At 42.6% G+C, this 17,542-nt stretch overlaps 1 protein-coding gene across 1 annotated transcript in view; it reads left to right on the forward strand.

The window, feature by feature from the left end:
• Nucleotides 1-1,091: 1,091 nt before the first annotated feature.
• The window catches only part of traf3 (TNF receptor-associated factor 3), a 90,025-nt gene continuing 73,574 nt past the window's right edge, over nucleotides 1,092-17,542 (forward strand). The window contains exon 1 of the mRNA XM_086003021.1: nucleotides 1,092-1,766. The gene's annotated coding sequence lies outside the window, so the exon portion shown is untranslated. The remainder of the gene's footprint in view (nucleotides 1,767-17,542) is intronic.

Consider the following 17,542-nt stretch of genomic DNA (forward strand, 5'->3'; position numbering starts at 1 on the left):
CTATTTGTTGCTGAAACCCTCATCCATGCTTTTGTCACCTCCAGACTGGACTATTCCAATGCTTTCCTGGCCAACCTCCCATCCTCCACACTCTGTAAACTTCAGCTCATCCAAAACTCTGCTGCCTGTATCCTAACCCGAGCAACGTACCTCACATTGTTACCGGTTAGCAAGGACAACAGAGAGACACTGGAGGAGGATGGTGTGGTCGCCCATCTCACAGAGAAGACGAGGATAATGCACCATGGTCACAGACCCAGAGGATGTCATTCATGACTTTGGTTTGGGCAGTTTTGGTGCATGGCAGGGACAGAAACCTGACTGAACAGATTTAAACGTGGAGTTGTGGGGAATATAGGCATAAATTTGGGACACTTCGTTCAAAGACTCTGAAGAGGAAAGTGAGGTTACAGATGGGGGTTGTAGTTTGTAAGTTTGCATGAACTGAAGTGTCAAGGTTGGGTTTTGAGGGGAGCTGGTGATGAGGGCTGTGTTGAAAGGGGGCGAGAGATGGTGGAGGGAACCATTTACAATGTCAGCTTGTGTAGAAGCCAGGAAAGGAAACTGAATAGGCAGCAGTCTGGTGGGAATGGGGTCAAGGGGACAGGAGATCGAGCTCATAGACAAGATAAACTCTGAGGGCATGAGGGAAGCTAGGAGAAAAACCAGGCAAAGACTGGAGTTCAGGGCCAAGGGCAAGATTTGGTTTGCGGCGGGCGGGCGCATGGAAAATTGGGGAAAGCAGCAAATGCAGGCAAACGGATGGTCTTAATAGTGACAAAGAAATCCATGAGCTTGTTGTTAGAAGCACACCCAACACAACTTCAGTTCAGACGGTTCCCACGCTCATAAAAGATAATGCCACAACTTGCACAGTTCCATGGAAAATAAAGGGGACTGGCTATTAGCTATTTTGATATTTAACCAAAAAAAGTGGGCACTAGTATTCTAATTTGAGAGAGGCTTATTTCGAGGAGTTGGCGTAAATACCGTCCAATGAGGGGATCGGCACGATGTCATTGCCTGATGACATCACATAAAGCAAACCTACTTAATTCCAGTGAAGTCACCCACCAGTATAAATGTAGTTGCTTTTTTGGATATTTGTTAACACCACTGATGTCAGCACCAGTCCTCTTTCTAACAGCCCACGATTTCTCAATTTAATTGGAGTTAACCTTCACCGAATGCGAAATGCTTCGATAGCCATATTTGGCAACCCTTCGCTTTGACACGCGTCTCACCAAATGATGGTATAAATTCCAAACAATCATAAGCGGGTGAAACCGTCCACCTAAACGCCACATTTTGAAGCATTTGTATCTCTTTAAGGCACATAGCTGCTTGCTTGCTTACTCGCCGATCAAAGTGCTGCTGCTGCTGAGTGTACACTGGGTGTTATATTGTTTATAGAGAAGGGGATTTCCAGAGCCAGAGGAAGTGATATTGACTTAAGGGGCTTTCCAGCCAGAACAGTCACTCATTGCAGCGAGTGGATCCGCGCCACCACCAGCGGCAGAAAAATGGGGAATTTTAACATTGTGCAATCGGCCTTTTTCTGTACAAGGCGTTCAAAATGGCAGCAATGAATCAGAGGTGCTTTTCTACTATATTTTTACCAGAAGAAGCCGTTTTCCGGTTGGCTGCCCCGCGAAACTGACACGTTTGGGTCCGGGAGTGAAGGAGAGAGAGAGACCGAGGGGAAGAACTGGGAAACACAAGGGGCCGATCGGGACTTCGCGTTCGGATGAAGAGCAGCATTTGGGGTTAGTACCGGCTCCTGGTGAAGGAGAGGGGGGGGGGAGAGAGAAGAGTTTTAACATTATAGGATCCACATAGGAGGTGCCGACTGTGAGAGGTGGACCCTTTGTCGCTCAGTTCAGATAGGCATTCGTGCTGGAAGACTCTTGGGTCCTGCTGTCTGTGGAGGCGGACTCAGTGGCTCCTTACGTGAAATTCAAAAAAAAATACATTTGCTGAAAGCGAAGGCGCTGTGTCCTTCATAGAGTTTGGTTTAAACCCTATAGTCAGGCTTTACACGCACCTTTCATCAATAGGTCCATCACTACCTCTGATATTTGAAGCCTCGACTGTGAACTGAATTTTGCTAGTACCGACTGAATGCATAATGGCCTTTTTAAAGGGCAGGCATACAAGTTACACAGGAGCTGCTCTACTGCATACATTACATGGTGATGGTGGTGACGCAACTGTATGGATTTTAAACATATGTGTAAATGCTGTAAATGCTCCATGTGACTTTATGGCGAGACTTAAGTTGCCCAACTTTAGTAGGAGTAGTGGTTCTACAGGGAGATGAGTGGAACATTAAGTGCTGTAGATGGAGTATGTTCAGGGTATATTTCTTGTTGCTATGTCTGGTTCGATTGTCACTGCAGGGTGAGTGTGAGCAGGCTGTTGCGAATAGTTCTCATTGCTCACTGGGAGATGCATCCATGTCGAGGGGCCTTTTCTTCTGTCTTAAGCATCTTTGAAACTCCTGCTAGTGAATGAGACTCTGCACAAGGCCCTTGCTTATGTTGGGGTGAGTTTGCTCATTATTAAGCCCGTGAGATTTAAATAAGCTTCAGTTTTTAGCAGAGTCAGTAGCTGGATCTTAATGGTGAATACATTGAGGAGTCTGCTATCAAGTTTGCCCAGAATCCAGTTTATTCTTAAAGCAGAACAGGTGGAATCTGCTAACACTTAGACTTTGTGACGTGGAAGCTAGGGCTGTATACACAATACAATTTACTGCTTTTTACTTGCAAGTTTAAAACCTGTGTGAAGTGGACACTTAATGTTTGTATACAGGTGCAGTAAGGCCTTGGATGAAAAATAAAATGACAATAATCCTATAAGTTGTATACAAACGCTTACAGTAAAAGTAACCTATACTCAGACGAGGCAAAGAGAACATTCATACGTGATATACCTTTCTTCCTTTCCCCCTCCAAATAAAGTTACATTTTTACTGTTGCTCTACTTTTGTTTGCTAAATATGTTTTGGATGGGGGGACTACTGCCAACTTTGCCCACTGCAGTGTTGTATTTTTGAATGAACAAAATACTGCAGCTGCTGGAAATCTGTGGAATCAAAGAATGAAAAGTCTGGAAGCCCTCAGCAGGCTAGTCAGCTTCTGTGGAGAGAATAGAGGAATTACAGTTTTGACAAAGGGTCTGCACCCCAAACATTAATCCCTTTGTTCTCTTCGCAGATGCTGCCTGATGTGCTGTGGGTTTCCAGCATTTTCTGTTTTGTTTCAGTTTTTTTATATACAGGCTGGGTGCAAAAGCATTTGAAATATGTGGAGAAACTAGGAAATGCTGTTGGGAATTCAATGATCTATTGTAGCTGAGGGTTATAACAGCTTTACAGTGGGACCAATACTTACGGCCCTAATGTTATCAATCAATCCTGGCCTGCAGACAATACCTGACGTGCAGATCATGGTGCAAATGCTTGAGTATTGCTGAGTTCAAACTTTAATAATTCCTATTGGATGTTGAGCTGTTTGTTTTTCTTCATAATGAGGCCGAATTTCCTTCATTGCCTTTACTTGTGTTAAATAAAACGTGGCGGGGCCAGGGATCATGGGTTGCAAAAGTGTCTGTGAATCCAGATGAAAAAATCCTCCCGAGTCACTTGCCCTGTTCGAGGGCCGCAGTGTCACATCACACACTGTGCACTCCATTTGTGTGTGTGTGTGTTGAGGATGTGTGCCAAAAGGTGCCAGCAAAGTGCCTGAGCCACATTGAGGAATGATGGAGCTGCTGATCTCTTGGTGCTTGTTGTAAGTTCAGCTCTTAGTAGGGGATTGCATTCAATTTTCCAGTTAATAGTTGGCTGTTGATGAGCTCAATCTCCAGTCAGCGAAAAGCTGAACTCGATGGTCTTGGCCATAGTTGGCAGATCCAGAGGTTAATACTGGCACCGGGGCACGTATGCAGGGCCCATATGCCTGTTCCTGTAGTTGGGGAGTAAAGATGGAAGAAATGAAGGGCCAAACGGACTCGAGACTCAAAAGTCAATCACTGGCCAATGTTTTAAATCGCCAATTTTTGGGGAGGAGGTAATAAAAGTGAATATGTAGGAATTGCCAAATTCCAATCTAAGAACTGAGGTCGACTCAGGCGATCAAATAAACAAGTTTTAATGCAGAACTAACGAGTTTAAACAGTTTGTCGAGATCGATACAGGAGAACCACGAAAACAGGTATTTGCTGGTCGGAGGCTCCACGAGGACTAACTGGGCGGTCCCGTGGATGGCGTCATGACGTCATCACGTTTCTCCCGCGCTTGGGTGGTCACGTGATTAGCAGCATGACGTCATCGCGTTTACCCGCGCTTTGCCGCAGTCTTAAAGGGACTGCGCCCCGTGCATGCAAACAGTATGTACAAACACAGAAATCACTAACAGACTGGTACAGGCTTAGGTTGGAGTAAAACCTCGTTCAAGGGAATTATGTACAGTTGCTCAAAGTCCCTCAGTGGCTCTGCCACATGCGCCCCCCCCAGGATTCTCTTAAAAGTTATTTTTCCTTTTTTTGTTTTCTCCCCCTTCCCTCCATTCCTGAAGGTGGTGACTTGTCTGGAGGTACAGTTCCACAGGTACCAACAGTCCTCTGCAATAATTCAGCAAGAATATTCCTTGGTCACTGTTCCCAAATATTTTGTTTAAAATGCCTTTAAAGAGAATCGTAACACTAGTTGTAGCAAAGATCTGATTCCCACATAGTGTTTTTAGTAATGGAAGATGGCGCTGCTCTCCTATTCTTTGGCCCCTATTCTTGGTTCTGTGATTGGCAGGAAAGGGAGGGAGAGGATAAGTAGAGGTCAATTGCCATTCATTATGTTTGAGCCTAGATAGTGAGTGTCAGCAGGTTATGTGACTCTCTGAATCTTCAGAGCTTCATCCAGTGTACACCAAGTGTTCACACACACAAACTTGGAGCAGTGGGTCACTGGTAATGATTGGAAACTTTAGCTTTTTTTTCTGCCTTTCCAAGCTTGGGGATGCTGATGCTGAATTATAACACCCCACCACTGCCTTGCTGAGATCAGCTAACTCAACACAAACTAATATTGAACTTGGGACCTTCCTGGATTGTACGGCTCAGTATCTTCACTACACTGTGCCTTTTAATCTATTGGGAAGTCCCCAGTTAGTTCAAATTGTTGAATTGTCTGGAAGGAGCACGCACTGTGCAATTTCATAACTTGGGTTAATTCTGCACAGACAAGCAAAAGTGTGGTCATCTCTTAAAGATGTAGTTTTGGTTTTTTTTGGGCGGCTGTCCAAACCTGAATGTATCCAGATGGAAAAACAATACAGTTTACACTTCAATTTACTTTGAGAAATATAAATAAAACTGCGTTTACCCACTAATATTGACTAAGATTTTTATTTATATCCAAGTGCATCAGTAAGTTTAAAATTCTACTTAATTTGTTCATTTTACATAAACATCTTTCATTGTAAATTCAAGATGTTATATTGTCAAAAAAGGCACCCAATGGAGTTGACAGTAATAGTGCACAGTTCAGCAAGAAGAATATTCATTGATCACAGTTCCCAACTATTCTGCTTCACATGTCATTTTTTAGATATTTGTAACACTGGTTGTAGCAAAAATCCCATATGGTTTCTTTACTAATTGAAGAAGACACTCCCCTCCTATTCTTGCTACCCGTAAAGAAAGAAGAAAGAACATTTATATAGCATCTTTTACAACCTCAGGATGTCCCAAAGTGCTTTACAGCTAATAAAGTACTTTTTTGAAGTGTAGTCACTGTTGTAATGTAGGAAAATGCAGGAGCCAATTTGAGCAGAGCAAGGTCCCACAAACTGAAATGAAATCATGTCCAGATAATCTGTTTAGTGATGTTGGTTGAAGGATAAATATTGGCCAAGACACCAGGGAGAATTCCCCAGCCTTTTGTTGAACAGTGGCATGGGACCTTTTAGGTACATCTGAGAGGTTTAACCTCTCATCCGAAAGACAGCGCCTCCAACAGAGCAGCGCTCCCTCAGTATTGCACTGAAGTGTCAACCTAGGTTATGGGCTCAAATCTCTGGAGTGGGACTTGAATCCACGACCTTCTGACTCGGAGGTGAGAGTGTTACCACTGAGTCAAGGGTGTAATTGGCAAGAAAGGAGGAGGATAAGTAGGATGTCTTACTACAGTTATACAGGGCCTTGGTGAGACCACACCTGGAGTACTGTGTGCAGTTTTGGTCTCCTTACCTAAGAAAGGATATACTTGCCATAGAGGGAGTGCAGCGAAGATTCACTAGATTGATTCCTGGAATGGCAGGACTGTCATATGAGGAGAGATTGGGTCGGCTAGGCCTGTATTCACTAGAGTTTAGAAGAATGGGAGGGGATCTCATTGAAACGTATAAAATTCTGACACGGCTTGACAGACTGGATGCAGGGAGGATGCTTCCCCTGGCTGGGGGGTGGGGGGGTTTAGAACAGTCTCAGGTTACGGGGTAGAACATTTAGGACTGAGATGAGAAATTTCTTCACTCAGAGGATGGTGAACCTGTGGAATTCTCTACCACAGAAGGCTGTGGAGGCCAAGTCACTGAATATATTTAAGAAGGAGATAGATAGATTTCTAGACACAAAAGGCATCAAGGGGTATGGGGAGAGAGCAGGAATATGGTATTGAGATAGAGGATCAGCCATGATCATATTGAATGGCGGAGCAGGCTTGAAGGGCTGAATGGCCTACTCCTGCTCCTATTTTTCTATGTTTATATGTTTCATCATTGCCAAAACTTCAGTAACCAATATTCAAGGCAGCTTTAGGCCATGCAGCTTCAATACAATTGTTGCAGCACTTTTGTGCCAGAATGAAATAAAAAGACTTGGGTTGCAAACCTGAGGTGTGCACATAATAGGACCTTTCCTGTGGTCAGTGTCATATGTGGTCTCTCTGTTTCATATTTATTGTATGAACATATACACTTTGCGTGTACACAAATCTACACATTTATATGTGGAGCAGTTTGGAGCTGTGCATGCCAGAAGTGCCCAGGTTCATTACTGCATCTGTGCTGAATTATCTGATCACAGTTTCAGTGATGGCAGAAGCATTACAATTTGCCTCCGAGGTACAGAGTTTGGGAGGGGAGAAAAAAAATCATCCAAGGATTTTGCTCTTGATCATTATCCAGTGACCCCTGGTGGAATGTGTATGTGGATGTTGGGCAAGGTCAGGCTGTGATACCTTCCATATTAGCAAAGTCTTCTCTAGGCTCACCGATCAAACATAACTACTGCATTCAGCTGAGATGCTGAACAGTAGCCAATGCTTATGGAGCCATAATCTTAAATGAGTCACCACCTTCAGGAGAGAACATTGGAAGGAAACAAATGCACTCAGTAATATATCATTTTAGAAACACTTCTACAGATATTCAGATTTAACTGTAAAAAGCTGAGTCTTCAGATGTGTAATTTGCCATTCTATCACTGCTTTCCATTCCTCTCTCTTTCCACGGTCTTTGGTTTTCTGTTGTTCTTTCAGTAATGTGTAATATTCATTGGAAAACATTTGAAGAGCACAAATAGTTTCTGTTGTGACGTACAGTATTGTCATATTGTGACAGACCTTCAAACCCTTTGACGAGCCGTTTAAAAAGGTCACTCCACCCCTCACTGCACTATTAAGACTGATTTCTGTAAGAAACTAGGGTCATGGAACCTTCTGAAATGGCTAGGGTATTTTTTCAAAAGTAGTGTGGAGAAGATTCTTATTTTAAATCCTTACTGAAGTGCAGGTAGGATAAGAAATGGGAGACTTTTTAAATTGGTTGAACTCATAGAGGTAAATTGTTACAAGGTATTTATTAAAACGGGGAAAAAATGAGAGCAACCAAATTTCATGGGAAGTATATGAGCAACTTATGATAAATTGCTGCTAATTGTTTTTCACTGCTGGTTAGCACTTTGTAGAAGACACTTTGGATTGGGAAACTATAAATTGTAGTTTATCTCTGCAATTTAACAGGAGGAAATTTTTTTTTCTAGATTGATATCAGACTTTATCAGACTGTTATTGAATTTAAAATGTATAATTATGCTGCTCTGAAGAGTTTTGTGCAGGCGACCAGAACTCTGGCTAGACTGCACTGCGGTAATTTTTAGCAGGAGGGTATTACCCAGGAAGTCACAGTCCAAATGACTGACCTTTTATTTTTAAAGAAAATGCACCCTAATTGATATTAATATATGAAATGCACACTAAAGAAGAATGGAGAACAAAATGTTGATGTTTTTGTGCAGTGCCATATATATTTGCAGAGTGATCATGTTCTTAGATTCAAGGCCTCTAAGCAGGATTGGGAAAGGAGGAGGTATTGTGACATAGTGACTGGAAATTCGAGCTTTATTTTTTCCATCATTCCAATTCACTCATAAATTGAAAGATCCCAGCACAGTGGTGATAACTGATAATGGCTCAGTGTGTAGATACCGAGTCATACAGGTCAGGAAGGTCCTAGGTTGCACAACCAATCGGTGCAGAATTAGTTGGTCTCGGCTGTGGTGTCAATGGGGATGCCACAGTTGGCCTCAGCAACTGGGAAGGGGATGGGAGAAAATCATACGGGGTTCCCAGTCGTCTTCATTATCCAGTAATCCTTGTTGGGAAGTGTGTGAGAACACCATGAGGCACAGCTGTGATGCTCGGCAAGGTAAAATAGCCTGATGATGCTCGCCAGTTGGGCTCACGGATGAATAATAATTATTGGGTAAGGTAACAGGAGGCTGCCTACATCTGTGAGTCATTGCCTTCAGGAGGAGAGAGAAGACATTTTTGAAAGAAAAAAAATGAAAATTATGTCATACTACTCTGGAACATTATTGCTTTAAGGCTTGTTACAACAATACAATGGAATGGTATCAGGCCAGTAATCCTGCATTCATAGAAACATAAATAGAAGATAGGAGCAGGAGTAGGCCATTCGGCCCTTCGAGCCTGCTCCGCCATTCAACGAGATCATGGCTGATCATCCAAACCCTAGCACCCGATCCCTACACCGACAGCCATCCCAGGTTTTCTGGCTGCAAGCCAGCAATACAATTTTTTTTCTCCAGCCATCAGAAATTTCAAGTTGAGATTTGCAACTTTCAAACAATTGTGGATGTGCCAGGTCTATGGAATATCTCCACAGTGTAAATGGGATGGTTTCCATAGCACCGGCGGCTATGATATATTACATAAGATCCAAGGAGAGGACATATAAATTGGCTAGAAAAAGCAGTAAACCTGAGGATTGGGAGCAGTTTAGGATTTAACAAAGGAGGACAAAGGGATTAATTAAGAAAGGGAAAATAGAATATGAGAGTAAGCTTGCTGGAAACATAAATACTGACTGTAAAAGCTTTTATAGATATGTGTGAAGAGAAAAAGATTGGTGAAGTCAAGCGTAGGTCCCTTGCAGTCAGAATCAGGGGAATTTATAATGGGGAACAAAAATGGCAGACCAATTAAATACATATTTTGGTTCTGTCTTCACAACGGAGGACACATAACCTCCCAGAGATGTTGGGGAACATAGGGTCTGATGAAAGGGAGGAACTGAAAGAAATCAGTATTTGTAGGGAAATGGTGTTAGGGAAATTGATGGGATTGAAGGCCGATAAATCCCCAGGGCCTGATAATCTACATCCTAGGGTACTTAAGGAAGTGGCCCTAGAAATAGTTGATGCTTTGCTGATCATCTTCCAGCATTCAATGGAATCTGGAACAGTACCCATGGATTGGAGGGTAGCTAATGTTACCCCACTATTCAAAAAAGGTGGTAGAGAGAAAACAGGGAATTACAGACCAGTAAGCCTGACATCGGTAGTGGGGAAAATGCTAGAGTCCATTATAAAAGATGTAATAGCAGAGCACTTGGAAAACAGTGACAGGATCAGACAAAGTCAACATGGATTTACAAAAGGTAAATCGTGCTTGACTAATCTACTGGAATTTTTTGAGGATGTAACTGGTAAAATAGATAAGGGAGAACCAGTGGATGTGGTGTATTTGGACTTTCAGAAGGCTTTTGATAAGGTCCCGCATAAGAGATTAGCGTGTAAAGTTAAGGCACATGGGATTGGGGGCAAGGTATTGACTTGGATAGAGAACTGGTTGGCAGACAGAAAGCAAAGAGTTGGAATAAACGGGTCTTTTTCCGAGTGGCAAGCAATGACTAGTGGGGTACCGCAGGGATCGGTCCTTGGGCCCCAGCTATTCACAATATATATTAATGATCTAGACAAGGGAACCAAATGTAATATCTCCAAATTTGCAGATGACACAAAGCTGGGTGGGCGTGTGTGCTGTGAGGAGGATTCTGAGAAACTCCAGGATGATTTGGACAGGTTGGGTGATTGGGCAAAAGCATGGCAGATGCAATATAACGTGGATAAATGCGAGGTTATCCACTTTGGTGGCAAAAACAGGAAGGCAGATTATTATCTGAATGGCAATAGATTGGGAGAAGGGGAAGTGCAACGAGACCTGGGTGTCCTTGTGCACCAGTCACTGAAGGTAAGCATGCAGGTGCAGCAGGTGGTTAAGAAGGCAAATGGCATGTTGGCCTTCGTAGCGAGAGGGTTTGAGTACAGGGACAAGGATGTCTTGCTGCAGTTGTACAGGGCCTTGGTGAGACCACATCTTGAGTATTGTGTGCAGTTTTGGTCGCCTTATCTGAGGAAGGATGTTCTTGCCATGGAGGGAGTTCAGCGAAGATTCACCAGGCTGATACCTGGGATGGCAGGAATGATGTATGAGGAGAGATTGGGTCGATTGGGCTTGTACTCGCTGGGGTTTAGAAGAATAGAGGGGATCTCATTGAAACTTATAAAATTCTGACAGGACTGGACAGACTAGATGCAGGAAGGATGTTCCCGATGGTCGGGGAGTCCAGAACCAGGGGTCACAGTCTAAGGATAAGTGGTAGGCCATTTAGGACAGAAATGAGGAGGAATTTCTTCACCCAGAGAGTGGTGAACCTGTGGAATTCTCTACCACAGAAGGCAGTAGAGGCCAATACATTAAATATATTCAAGAAGGAGTTGGATATATTTCTTAAGGCTAAAGGGATCAAGGGGTATGGGGAGAAAGCAGCGACCGGGTACTGAATTTGGATGATCAGCCATGATCGCATTGAATGGCAGAGCAGGCTCGAGGGGCCGAATGGCCTACTCCTCCTATCTTCTATGTTTCTATGTAACTGCTTATTACTCTAGCACTGTGTTTGGTTCCATCTCAAATAATTTGCATAATTAAAACTGGCTTGAAATATTTTTGCAGTATTTCAGTCACTTCTAACATTTTGAAATAGAGAGTAGTTTTTATTAAATGCCACTTTCATAACTCTGACAGCAGCAATCGGTGTAATTTCATTACAGTGGTAGTGATTGAGATAATACTCGCAACTCTGTAGGTGCTCACTTTGTCTAAGGAACCATTTGTGTTTATCAAGTAGCAAGACAGTGGTGAAGAGCACAACTGGTTGTGGTACAAGAAAGCCCACGGAATTACAGCAACATACAATTTATATAGTGCTGGTAACATGTCAAAATGTCCACCGTTTGGAGTCAGTCCCTTGCAGAAGTAGAAAGAGAATTATGGGAAGAGGACTGAACATTTGGTCGAATAGGTAGGTATTAAGGATGCTTTTGGAGGTGGGAAGGAGAAAGCAAGGATGGATTTAGGGAGAGTTCTAGATTGTGGGGGCAAGATGGAAGGTTTTGCCACTAATGGGAATGATAGGTGAGTGGAACTTTGAGGGATAGGATGTGAGTGACAGAGTTCTGGATGTGTTGGAGTTCATGTAATGCGGAGTTTGAGAGGCAGGCAAGGAAAGCGTAGGAAATGTTGAATCTGGAGGTGGCATACAGACGAATAGCAGCAATAGGGTGAGGTAGGGGGGTAATTGATATTTTGGAAGTAGGCAGGCTTAGTGATAAACTGCGTGTGGGGTTTGAAACTCTGCTCAGAGTCTATCGGCATCAAGTTTGTGCAGGCATCAAAGAAGGGAGATGGGATCAGGAGCAAAGCAAAAGGTTATCTTGGAGGGGCAGAACAGGATGGCTTTACAGCAAGACGGAGAGAGAATATGCAGAAGAGACTGGTAGAGACCAGCTTGTTAGATTTATAAAGGCGGATTTTTTATTAAATATTTAATTCTATGTAAAGTGTCAAATCTGTTTTCTTGGCTACCCTTTATATCATTGGCCTTGCAATCTCTGTCGAGCCTTGATTAAACTGACGCAATCTCTGCTTTTTTTCGGTTTGGGAATACAGCGACCTCCATTTTGAATAACTTTCTACCCTTTTTTTTTCTCAATTCTACTACATAAAAGATTTCTCTCAAAAAGTAAGCATGTATGCTCAGGTGAGCAGGGATTGGCGTGGCAATGCGTTGTTGCAGTATCAAACCATTGGGGAATGGGTTGAGGAATTTCCCTTGTGTTATTTCACACAATGAGTTTCTGATCTCTGTGGCGGTGAGGTACTATACTGGTGAGAGGGAGGGAAATTGAAGAAGGGGATATTAACCAGCATTACACTCTGAACACCTGGTAGCTAGATGAAGAAGTCACATTCGCTGAAGTCGGTGAACAGGTTGCGTGTCTGTAATTTCCGTTGAGGAAGCTTGTCGCGGCACAGAGGATTTGAGAACTGGGGAATAACTTCCAAAAAGAGTAAGAGTGGTGTCACTGTGTGTGTTTAATATTGCAGAACACTTGCTGAAGGGCCCACAGTTCCTTACCTGTCACCAAGAATAGATGAAATTAATATTGACCACAAACTGCAGGGAATTGAGCTGATACCAAGTAAAGCTGTTGATGAGCATACTGTACCATAGCCCAGAGGTATTTCTGCTTGTGGAGCTAAGCAGTGAACCTGGCAAGTGATGCTGAGTACTAACCATTAAAAAAAATGTGGTTTAGCATGTGAGGACAGAGGGTCAAACCAATGGAATAGTATGGGAATTGCTCAATTTCAATTGAAGACAGGAATAAGATGGGATAAAGGACATAATGTACAGTATCCTGTTTATAGAGATTACTTCACTTCTGCATACTAGAAGTATGCACATTAGTTCACATGACTCTGGTTTAGGGGAACCACTCATTAGCTAACTGAAAGCAGCTTTTTATGGTGTGGCATTCACCTTTGCTATTCCAGTATTGAAGTAAGTGCAGAACTGGCAAGACTCTGGGGCATTTCCAGACCATGGACTCTTCCTGCTCTGACTTTGTGGTGTTCTTAGAATAGGAAAAGTCAGGACATGTTGTTCCACAACTTTATAAGTTGGACCACACGAAGAAGAAAATAATTTAAATGTCCTTTTTATTTTATTTCTGATTTTATTTATACAAAGTTTTGTAGTAATACTTCGCAAGTAGCTTTCTTTAACTCATTAGTAGTTGAAGTCTTCAAAAGGTCACTATTTCAGTGTTTGGAATGATCGATAAATTCTTTACATCAAAACATTCATGACTGCAAATGATTCTTTTAAAATTCTGTTAACTAACTATTAAGCCAATACGTCTTGATTTGTGATTTGAATTGAGTGTTATGTAGTTTTATAGAACCACACAACTTCCTGGTTACTTCATGCCCCACAAGCCTGTAATTAATACCCAACAACTTGTAAGTCTAGAGCAGCAAAGTTGCTGTTCTTCTGGTAACTAGTGCAGCCTTATAATTATGATCATAGAGGCAAGACTTGTATGATCTTCTGTATTGGTTCATTTTTTTAGAAGTGAAGATTTTGTTTAGTTTTCAATATCTTTAGTGGTGTGTATTTATCTAGGTGCCATAGATAGAAGCCGTGGAGGAGCTGGCAGCAGTACAGCCACAATGGAGTGAAAGACATCTTGCTATACTGACATTTCTAGGAGCAGCATCCTAAAACCATATCTCAGATGGATCTTTTTAGCTCAATCACAACATCAATCAATGTTGGAATCTGGCTTCAAGATCTATGTTGAATGCCACATGTCCTTCCTACTTCATGGCAGCCACAACACATGTCTGCACTGTCTACTGGCATCCCGCGATTGCAGAGCTTGTGCAATGTTTATCAGAAGGACACACTAGAGTTGACGCTTCCTCTGGAATAATATCCTCATGGCAAGAACGTCCAAACTAATTTAATCTCCATAAGAAGATGGGTAAAAATTGCTCTTGGAAGTGAGCTAAATAACATGATGGCTATCTCACACTATCATGTGAGAGGTACATGTTTGATACTTGAAGGGCGAGAGAGTGCAAGAAACTCTTTGATTATGGTTTTCCTCTGTCTGGATCTTGTAAATGACTGGTCAAAATAGGGGAAAACTATGGCAACTAGTTTTGTGAAATCCTCGGCAGATTGGCTCAATGAGGTTATGACTTTACTCACAAGGCTGTTATTTAACAGCGTGGCCTTTTGAATCATCGTAAACAAATAAGGTTTGCATCCTCTGGTGGAAGCTCTAGTAACATTTTATAATATTTCAACTGAAAGCTTATGGTGTGAAATGGGCAACATCTGTTGATATCAAAGCCATCACAATAACAGCTTAAGGTATAATACTCAGTCATCTTGTCTTATTTGCAGATCTTGCATAATTGAGTGCTTCACTTCAACTTCATCTATAACTTACCTCCAACAGATGATTCAGTTAGAGGACACTATGATTTGTACGTTCATGAAAGAGAATGGAAAGTTCAAAGTATTTGATCACCAGCTAACTCCTACCTAGGATTTGAATCTTGTTCTGTCTAAATTATTGTTATAATCATTCGAACCAGTGTTGTCCTATGAGCTTAAGTTAGTTGGGCTTGGCTGATCAGTCCATGTTGCCTTGTTTGGCATATGGATAAGGTCTCACCATCCATTGTTTATGCCAAAAATTGTATTTGAGGGTCACTTATCTCCAGGAAGTCACAATGCTGAGGTTTTATCCATCTGAAATCTTTTTTTGAAAACAAATTTAATTGTTGTGCATGGTGCTTAATCTTTTCGCTTTAAATAGAACAAATAATGTTAACTGATTTAGACAGTTGTTTACTTCCTGTTAAATTCATCACTAAACAGAGGTTAGCAAATTGGGCGAAGAAATGTTTGTCTTTGTGTTGCCTCCTGGCTGCTCACGAACTACCAAGAAAAATGAATGCGCGTTCTACCTGTGATCTTGTGACCTCAGGAGCCAGTATTTGGAGGGTTTTGCTTGGTACTATTTGTATGGCAGCTACCTGAGGCAATTTGCATGTTTTCATGATCTATCAGCTAAGGACAATATGTGGTTCTAATGCGAGAAAATGTAGTTGGTTCTTCAGGTTCTGCATTACTCTGCTGGTCCAGATTTATATGTTGAGTTCATCTGAACAATTTAATGCTTCTGGTTGAGATCTTTTATTGGAAAACACTGCCTTGGTCTTTAGCTCCCTGCTGGCTTTCCATATTAGTGCCTGATGCAGTTGATTGTTTAGTATCCTCCTGGTAACCATTAGCAATCCTGATTGAGTTATTCATTTCTGATTTCATAATAGATCTATTGTAGGTTTAAGGTCCTAAATCAACTTGATGTTTCTTTTTGTACAAGATCTCTGAACTAATGTTGATGACCAAACATAATGAGGTTGTTGGTGGTTATATTTGTACAGGGTGTCTTGTAACACTAATGTTAATAGTTCTGCCAATAGCTTTGTTTAGAACCTGCACACAGCATAACGTTCAGTCCAGTATCCAGGTTGTATGTTAGAAATTCAACATTTCTTACCTAGGAATATTAGTCTGGAGTGGGAGAAGAGGTGTCTAACCTGTAGTCCTAAGGCCACATGTAGCCCCCAAGCAGTGGCAGTCAGTCCCTCAAAGACCAGGCAAGTCAAGGAACTTAAAACAATCACTATCACTGCAGAAAATGTACTAGGCAGATTAATGGGACTAAAGGCTGACAAGTCCCCTGGACCTGGCTGCAGAGATAGTGGATACATTGGTTGTGATCTACCAAAATTCCCTAGATTCTGGAAAGGTCCCAGCGGATTGGAAAACCGCAAATGTAACACCTCTATTCAAGAAAGGAGGGAGACAGAAAGCAGGAAACTATAGGCCAGTTAGCCTAACATCTGTCATTGGGAAATGCTGGAATCCATTATTAAGGGAGTAGTAACAGGACATTTAGAAAATCATAATACAATCAAGCAGAGTCAACATGGTTTTATGAAAGGGAAATCGTGTTTGATAAATTTATTAGAGTTCTTTGAGGATGTAACTAGCAGGGTGGATCAAGGGGAACCAGTAGATGAAGCGTATTTGGATTTCCAAAAGGCATTTACTAAGGTGCCACATAAAAGGTTACTGCACAAGATACGAGCTCATGGTGTTGGGGTTAATATATGAGCATGGACAGAGGATTGGCTAACTAACAGAAAACAGAGAGTCTGGATAAATGGGTCATTTTCAGGTTGGCAAACTGTAACTAGCGGGGTGCCACAGGGATCAGTGCTGAGGCCTCAACTATTTACAATCTATATTAATGACTTGGATGAAGGGACTGAGAGTACTGTAGCCAGATTTGCTGCTGATAGGTGGGAAAGCAAGTTGTGAGGAGGACACAAAGAGGGTGATTTTGCCAGCCCTGGGGAGGCGGGTTTGGAGGGGGGACTGCAGGGAAAATGGCAGAAACTGGGAGCAGGTACTGAACCCGCCCCAACCCACCTCAGTGCCATCTTCCCAGGAGGCGGGTCCCCGACTCGTGCTGGGACCCGTCTCCTCAAGGTGGGAAGAGGATTACAGCCACTTAACTGCCTGTTAACAGGCAGTTAAGAGGCTTATCCCCATTTTGCCAACACAAGTGCGGGCTTCCCGACGTCGGGGAAACCCCGCCAAGGTCAACGAGGCAAGCAGTGGGTCTGCGGGGGTCAGAGGGTTTGAAAAGTGCACTGTGGAGGTGAGTGATGGGTGCAGGTGAGTGATGGGTGCAAGTGTGGAGAGGTAAGTATGGAAGGTGAGTGAAAAGTGTTAGAAAAAGTTTCCTTACCTTAATTTCTTCCTGCAGGCTTCAACCGTTGGGGATCTGAAGGTTCCTCATCTCCACGGCAGAGATGACAGAATGGCTGCTGCATTCTCCGATGCAACATCCATCTGATTTCTGCTCAGGAAAGAAGCTTGGTGAGTCCTGAGTACAATGACTTGCCAAAGAACAAAGATGGTTAGTGTTTGACAGCTTCTCAAAGTTGTCAAACAATGACAATTCATCTGTCAAAAATGTATGACCGATGAAACGTTGATGCTGACGTTCTCTGTCACCAGCTTTCCCTTAATTGGCCTACTAAGCCCGCAGGGCTGGCTTAACAAGGTCATTCTAGGGAAAATAGTGTGGGTTGGCCGGACGTCGTTGGGGGCGGGACTGAAACCCGACAAGCAGCAGTCCCACCCCCAACGCGCCCCCATTGATAAAATTCCCCCCAAAGTGTCTGCAAAGGGATATAGATAGGTTAAGTGAGTGGGCAAAAATTTGCCAGATGGAATAT

The sequence above is a fragment of the Somniosus microcephalus genome, chromosome 12 (genome assembly GCF_052327205.1).
Source record: "Somniosus microcephalus isolate GS21.2 chromosome 12, FLI_Smic_1.0, whole genome shotgun sequence".
NCBI classification, from domain to species: domain Eukaryota; kingdom Metazoa; phylum Chordata; class Chondrichthyes; order Squaliformes; family Somniosidae; genus Somniosus; species Somniosus microcephalus.